This window comes from Haliotis rubra, unplaced genomic scaffold, assembly GCF_003918875.1.
Source record: "Haliotis rubra isolate DU_JTF1 unplaced genomic scaffold, ASM391887v1 Scf584, whole genome shotgun sequence".
Taxonomy (NCBI): domain Eukaryota; kingdom Metazoa; phylum Mollusca; class Gastropoda; order Lepetellida; family Haliotidae; genus Haliotis; species Haliotis rubra.
The window spans coordinates 631,763-640,781 of record NW_025767284.1 but is presented as its reverse complement, the minus strand read 5'-3'; positions in this window follow the sequence as shown (position 1 = coordinate 640,781).

Here is a 9,019-nt window from a genome sequence, read left to right as displayed (position 1 = left end):
CCATCTATCTTATCTCCCTTACCATGTATTCCTCCAGTTCCATTCATCGATCTCCTGCCAAACGTCAATTCTATCTCCAGTCCTACATCCATTCTCCTATTCTGTTATTTTATCTATTCCAGTTCCATCCATCTATCTCCGATATACATCTATCTGTCCCCGTCCTACATCTATCTATTATCTCGTCCGTCATCTTATATCTCTCCCCGTCCTACATCTTATCAATATCCGTTATCGATCTATTCCCAGTCAACTTCCATCTATTCCAGTTCCACATCCATCGATATCCAGTCTACATCCATCGATCTCTGCCCAACGTCAATCTATTCTCTGTCCTATATCTATCTATTCCAGTTATTTCCATCTATCTCCAGTTTACATCCATCGATCCGCCCAACGTTAATCTATCTCCCGTACATCCATCACCCTCTGCCCTTCCATCTATCTCCGTCCTACATTTATCCATCTCCTGTTACCCATCTATTCTCCAGTTCCACATCCATCGATCTTCGGCAAAAGATCATCTGTCTCCGTCCTACATCTATCTATATCCGTTACTTCCATCTATCTCAAGTGTACATCCATTGATCTCCGCCCAACGTCAATCTATCTCCGTCCTACATCTATCAATCTCCAACCCTTCCAACTATCTCCAGTCTACAGCCATCGATCTCCGCCCAACGTTAATCTATCTCCGTCCTACATCTATCTATCTCCAACCCTTCCCAACAAGGACTGGTCGGCTCAGAGTCAGTATAATGTGTCTGAGTGGGGTATTCATGCTTCACTGCGGCATGGTATCTCAGTGGGCTAGCACTATAAAACCAGCTTCAGTCTGGGCTAGTACAAGCAGCCGCACATACACATACACACGCATGCACGTCGTCATATGAGCGAAATATTCGCAAGTACGACGTTAAACCCAATTTCACCTCACCTCCAACCCTTCCATATATCTATCTCCGTCCTACATCTATCTATCTCCGTCCTACATCTATCTATCTCTGTTACTTCCATCTATCTCCGACCTACATCTATCTGTCTCCGTCCTACATCTATCTATCTCCGTACTGTCCATACATCTATCTATCTCTAGTTACTTTTGATCTGATCTCCGTCCTACATCTATGTGATCTCCGTTATTTCCATCTATCTCCGTCCTCCATCTATCGATTCTCAGTCCTACATCTATCTATTCTCTCCGTTATTTCTATCTACTTCCGTCCCACATCTAGCTATTCTGTCCGTCCTGGCATCTTTCATCTCCGTTATTCCCTATCTATTCCAGTTCCATTTCTCATCGATCTCCTGCCTAACGATAATCTATCTCCCGTTCAACATCTATGTATCTCCAACCTTCCATCTATCTCCGTCCTACATCTATCTATCTCGGTCCTACATCTATCATCCGTTATCTTATCGATCTATCTCCGTCCTACATCTATCTCTATCTACCGTCCTACATCTATCAATCTCCGTTATTCCCTGTCTATCTCCAGTTCCATTTTTCATCGATCTCCGCCCAACGTTAATCTATTCCGTTCAACATCTATCAATTCCCAACCTTCCATCTATCTCCCTCCTACCTGTCTATCTATCTCGGTCCTACATTTATCAATATCCGTTACTTCCGATCGCATCTCCAGTCCATTTCCATTGATCTCCTAGCTCAACATCCATCGATCTCCGCCCAACGTGAATCAATTCTGTTATCGTCCATCTATCTATCTCTGTTACTTCCATCTATTCCCGACCTACATCTATCTGTTCCCCGTCCTATTGCCCATCCTTCCCGTCCTCCATATATTCTATTCCAGTTACTTCCTCTATCTCCGACCTATATCTATCTATCTCCGTCCTACATCTATCTGTTCCGTTATTTCCGACATCTATCCCCGTCCTACATCTATCTATTCTGTTATTTCCATCTATCTCCGTCCTCCATCTATCTATCTCCGTCCTACATCTATCTATCTCCGTTACTTTCATCTATCTCCGTCCTACATCTAGCTATCTACGTCCTACATCTATCAATCTCCAACCCTTCCATCTATCTCCAGTCTACTTCCATCGATCTCCGCCCAACGTTAATCTATCTCCGTTCAACATCTATCAATCTCCAACCCTTCCATCTATCTCCGTCCTACATCTATCTATCTCCGTCCTACATCTATCAATATCCGTTACTTCCATCTATCTCCAGTCTACTTCCATCGATCTCCAGTCTACATCCATCGATCTCCGCCCAACGTCAATCTATCTGCTACTTCCAGTCTACTTATCTCCGTTATTCCATCTATCTCCAGCCTACATCCATCACCTTGTGCCCAACGTCAATGACATTCTCGTCCTACATCTATCTATTCCCCGTTATTCCATCTATTCTAGCTCCAACGATCCATCCATTCCGCCTAATCCACGATTCCGTTCTATTACGCATCTATCCTCCGCCCTACATCTATCTATCCCAGTTACTTCCATCTATCTCCGACCTACATCTATCTGTCTCCGTCCTACATCTATCTATCTCCGTCCTACATCTATGTATCTCCGTTACTTGCATCAATCTCCAGTCTACATCCATCGATCTCCGTCCTACATCTATCTATCTCCGTCCTACATCTATCTATCTCCGTCCTACATCTATCTATCTCTCGTTACTTCCATCTATCTCCAGACTACATACATCGATCTCCGACCTACATCTATCTGTCTCCGTCCTACATCTATCTATCTCCCTCCTACATCTATCTATCTCCGTCGTACACCTATCTATCTCCGTCCTACATCTATCTATCTCCGTCCTACATATATTTATCTCCCTTACGTCCATCTATCTCCAGTCTACATACATCGATCTCCCTCCTACATCTATCAATCTCCAACCCTTCCACCTATCTCCAGTCTATATCCATCGATATCCGCTCATCGTTAATCTATCTCCGTACAACATCTATCAATCTTCCAACCCTTCCATCTATCTCGTCCTACATCTATCTTATCTCGCCCAACGTTAATCTATCCCCGTCCTTACATCTATCTATCTCCGTTACTTCAAACTATCTCCAGTTTACATCCATCGATCTTCGGCAAACGTTAATCTGTCTCCGTCCTACATCTATCTATCTCCGTTACTTCCATCTATGTCCAGTCTACATCCATTGATCTCCGCCCAACGTCAATCTATCTCCATCCTACATCTATGAATCACCAACCCTTCCATCTATCCCCAGTCTACATCCATTGATCTCCGCCCAACGTTAATCTATCTCCGTCCTACATCTATCTATCTCCGTTACTTCCATCTATCTATCTCCGTCCTACATCTATCTATCTCCGTCCTACATCTATCTATCTCCGTTACTTCCATCTATCTCCGACCTACATCTATCTGTCTCCCCGTCCTACATCTCATCTATCTCCGTACTACATCTATCTATCTCCATTTATTTCGATCTATCTCCGACCTACATCTATCTTCTATCTCCGTCCTACATCCATCTGTCTCCGTCCCACATCTATGTATCCTGCAGTTACTACCATTCTATCTCCTCGTCCTACATCTATCTATCTCCGTCCTACATCTATTCCATATCCGTTACTTCTCATCTATCTCCGTCCTACATCTATCTATCTCCGTTCTTCATCTATCAATCTCTCATATCGCATCTATCTCCAGTCCATTTCCATCGATCTCCGCCCAACTTTAATCTTATTCCCGTTAAACATCTATCAATCTCCAACCCTTCCATCTATATCCGTCTTTACATCTATCTATTCCGTCCCACATCTATCAATATCCAATTTCCGCACTATTCCAGTCTACTTCCATCTATCTCCAGTCTCCATCCATCGATCTCTCCAGTTCCATCCGTCGATTCTCCGCCCAACGTAAATCTATCTCCGTTACTTCCATCTATCTATCTCCCTTACTTCCATGTATCTCCAGTCTACATTCATCGATCTCTGCCAAACGTCAATCTATCTCCGTCCTACATCTATCTATCTCCGTTACTTCCATCTATCTCCAGTCTACATCCATCTATCTCCGACTTACATCTATCTGTCTCCGTCCTACATCTATCTATCTCCGTCCTACATCTATATATCTCCTTCTCCGTCCTACATCTATCAATATCCGTTACTTCCATCTATCTCCAGTCAACTTCCATCTATCTCCAGTCTACATCCATCGATATCCAGTCTACATCCATCGATCTCAGCCCAACGTCAATCTATCTCCGTCCTACATCTATCTATCTCCGTTACTTCCATCTATGTCCAGTCTACATCCATTGATCTCCGCCCAACGTCAATCTATCTCCATCCTACATCTATGAATCACCAACCCTTCCATCTATCCCCAGTCTACATCCATTGATCTCCGCCCAACGTTAATCTATCTCCGTCCTACATCTATCTATCTCCGTTACTTCCATCTATCTATCTCCGTCCTACATCTATCTATCTCCGTCCTACATCTATCTATCTCCGTTACTTCCATCTATTTCCGACCTACATCTATCTGTCTCCGTCCTACATCTATCTATCTCCGTACTACATCTATCTATCTCCGTTACTTCGATCTATCTCCTACCTACATCTATCTATCTCCGTCCTACATCCATCTATCTCCGTCCTACATCTATCTATCTCAGTTACTACCATCTATCTCCGTCCTACATCTATCTATCTCCGTCCTACATCTATCTATCTCCGTTACTTTCATCTATCTCCGTCCTACATCTATCTATCTCCGTTCTTCATCTACCAATCTCCGTTACTTCCATCTATCTCCAGTCTACTTCCATCGATCTCCGCCCAACTTTAATCTATCTCCGTTAAACATCTATCAATCTCCAACCCTTCCATCTATATCCGTCTTACATCTATCTATCTCCGTCCTACATCTATCAATATCCGTTACTTCCATCTATCTCCAGTCTACTTCCATCTATCTCCAGTCTACATCCATCGATCTCCAGTCTACATCCGTCGATCTCCGCCCAACGTAAATCTATCTCCGTTACTTCCATCTATCTATCTCCCTTACTTCCATGTATCTCCAGTCTACATTCATCGATCTCTGCCAAACGTCAATCTATCTCCGTCCTACATCTATCTATCTCCGTTACTTCCATCTATCTCCAGTCTACATCCATCTATCTCCGACATACATCTATCTGTCTCCGTCCTACATCTATCTATCTCCGTCCTACATCTATATATCTCCGTCCTACATCTATCAATATCCGTTACTTCCATCTATCTCCAGTCAACTTCCATCTATCTCCAGTCTACATCCATCGATATCCAGTCTACATCCATCGATCTCAGCCCAACGTCGCCCTAATCTATCTCCTTCCGTCCTACATCTATCTATCTCCGTTACTTCCATCTATCTCCAGTCTACATCCATCGATCTCCGCCCAACGTTAATCTATCTCCGTACAACATCTATCAATCTCTAAGCCTTCCATCTATCTCCGTCCTACATTTATCCATCTCCGTTACTTCCATCTATCTCCAGTCTACATCCATCGATCTTCGGCAAAAGTTCATCTGTCTCCGTCCTACATCTATCTATATCCGTTACTTCCATCTATCTCAAGTGTACATCCATTGATCTCCGCCCAACGTCAATCTATCTCCGTCCTACATCTATCAATCTCCAACCCTTCCAACTATCTCCAGTCTACAGCCATCGATCTCCGCCCAACGTTAATCTATCTCCGTCCTACATCTATCTATCTCCAACCCTTCCCAACAAGGACTGGTCGGCCCAGAGTCAGCATAACGTGTCTGAGTATTCCACGCTTCACTGCGGCATGGTATCCCAGTGGGCCAGCACTCATAAAACCAGCTTCAGTTACATCCAGTACAAGCAGCCGCACATACACATACACCACGCATGCATCGCCGTCATATGAGCTGAAATATTCTCGGGCACGACGTTAAACCCAATTTCACCTCACCTCCATCCATCTATTCCCGTCCATCATACCTATCTATCCCGTCCTACATCTATCTCCTGTTATCTGCCATCGACGCATCTTTAGTTCCGTCCTACATCTATCTATTCTGTTATCTCCCGTTACATCGACTTATCTCCGACCTACATCTATGCGTGTTCCGTCCTATCATCTCCGCCTATCTATCTCCGTCGTCCTATCTATTCCATTCTGCTACTTCTCTATCTATCTCCGACCTACATCTATCTATCTCCGTCCTACATCTATCTATCTCCGTTACTTCCATCTATCTCCGTCCTACATCTATGTATCTCCGTTACTTCCATCTATCTCCGTCCTACATCTATCTATCTCAGTCCTACATCTATCTATCTCCGTTACTTTCATCTATCTCCGTCCTACATCTAGCTATCTCCGTCCTACATCTATCAATCTCCGTTATTCCCATCTATCTCCAGTCTACTTTCATCGATCTCCGCCCAACGTTAATCTATCTCCGTTCAACATCTATCAATCTCCAACCCTTCCATCTATCCCGATCCATCTATCTATCCTCGGTCCTCTTATCATCTATCCGTTACATCGACGATCTCCAGTCCTACATCTATCTGGCGATCCATCGATCCGCCTTAACGTGAATCCATCTATTATCGCAGTATCTTACTTCCGTTATCGACGATCTCCGACCTTACATCCATCGATCTCCTCGCCCAACGTCAATCTATCTCCGTCCTTATATCCATCCTATCTCCGTTCGATCTATCTCCGACATTTCTTATCTATCTCCAGTCATACATCGATCTCCGCCCATCGTCATTCGATCTATTCCGTCCTATCATCGATCTATCTCCGTTACTTCCATCGATCTCCGTCCTATCGATCGAGCTCCGTCCTACATCTATCTATCTCCGTTCTTTCATCTATCTATATCCACATCTACCATCGTCTAGTCTACTTCTATCGTCCCCACCATCTATCTATCTCCGTTCCATCCATCGATCTCCGCCCAATCGCCACTTCATCTATCTCCGTCCTACATCTTATCTATCTCCCAACCATCCATCGATCCCCAATCTCCGTCCTACATCTATCTATCTCCGTTACTTCCATCTATTCCAGTTCCATCCATCTATTCTCCAGTCTACATCCATCGATCTCCAGTTCCATATCCATCGATCTCCGCCCAACGTCAATCTTATCTCCTTCCTACATCTATCAATTCCTCCGTTCCATCGACGGTATCACCACATCCATCAATCTCCGCCCAACGTCAATCTATCTCCGCCCTACATCTATCTATCTCTTAACCCTTCCACCTATCCCCCAGTCCTACATCTATCCATTCCGTCCTGTATTCCGCCATTTCCATCTATCTCCAGTCTACATCCATCTGTTCCGTCCTACGTCTATCTCCGTCCTATATTCCATCTCTGACCTATCTCCGACGACGATCTCCGTCTGTTCCTTCCATCTTTATCTCCGTCCTATCGACGACGTTTACTTCCAATTTATTCCGTCCGGCAACGACGACCTGTCCTATATCGACTTCATTTATCTATCTCTGTCCTGGCTATCTTTGTCCTATATCTATCAATCTCCAACCTTATCTATTCCAGTTCCATTTTATCGACTTCCGCCTTAATCAGCATCTATTCTGTTCAACGACACCTTAACCACGACGACTTCCGTCCTTATCTTACTTCCACTTCGTCCTATCTATCAATATCCGTTATTTTATCTATCTCCAGTTCATTTCCACCGATCTCCAGTTCATCCATCGATCTCCGCCTTAACGTCAATTTATCGACCCGCATTTTAGTTCCGACGACCTGTTATCGACGCATTCCAGTTCCATCCATCAATCTTGCCCAACGTCAACGATCTCCGTCCTTCCGACGACGATTCTTTCATTTATCTCCAGTTCCATCCATCCATCTCCGCCCAGCATTCCCGCCTTATACCCGGTCCTGTTCACCCATTCCGTCACTTAATTTCCGACCTACATCTCCGTCCTTAATCTATCTTTATCTCCGTCCTACATCTATGTATTCCGTGCCATTGTATCAATCTCCAGTTCCATATCCATCGATTCCCCGTCCTGTTCCATCGTCTCCGTCCTGCTATCTATCTATCTCCGTCCTGGTTATCTTATCTATCTTTCGTTATTTTATCTATCTCCGTTACTTCCATCTATCGATCCCCGTCCTACTATCTATCTGTTCCGTACTACATCTATTTATTCTCCACATCCATCTACTTCAATTGCACGATTATCTCAGTCCTACCATTCCATCTATCTCCGTCCTACATCTATCAATCTCCGTTATTTTATCTATTTCCAGCGTCTGGCATCCATCGATCTCTACCTACTACTGCCTTATTTCTGTCCTACATCTTTATCTCCCCTGTGGAATTTTATTTATTCTCCTGACCTACATCTATCGATCTCTAACCTATTGCCGTCTACTTCTGTCCAACATCTATTTATTCCAGTTCATATCTTATCTATTCTTAGTACATCCATCGATCTCTGCCTTATCGTCAATCGACTCGTCCATAATCTTATCTATTCCCCAGCATTTTATCTATTCCCCAGTTTGCGCATCCATCCTATTCTAGCCTTTACATCCATCCATTATCTTTCGCTTCATCAGCACGACATTCTGTCTCACATCTATTCTTATTCTGTCTCTACATTTTATTTTATTCTTGCTATTTACCTATTCCAACTCTATATCTATCTGTTCTGTCTCGGCATCTTATCTTATTCTCTGACTAGACGGCTTAATATTCCAGCATTCGACGCATTCTAGTTTCCATTTACTGATTCCATAGCGTTGCATCTCACGGATTTCGCCTAATCGTCATTATATTCAGTGCTATTTTATATTTTACCTCTAAAGTACGACGGTTTCTAGTTTCCATCTATTGATTCGTTTAACAAGTTAATTTATTCTGTTCCGGAGATTTATTTATTCTGATTTTAAGCATTTGCGATTAATTTTACTATTTCCGTTTATTTCTTTAGTTTTATTTATCGATTTATC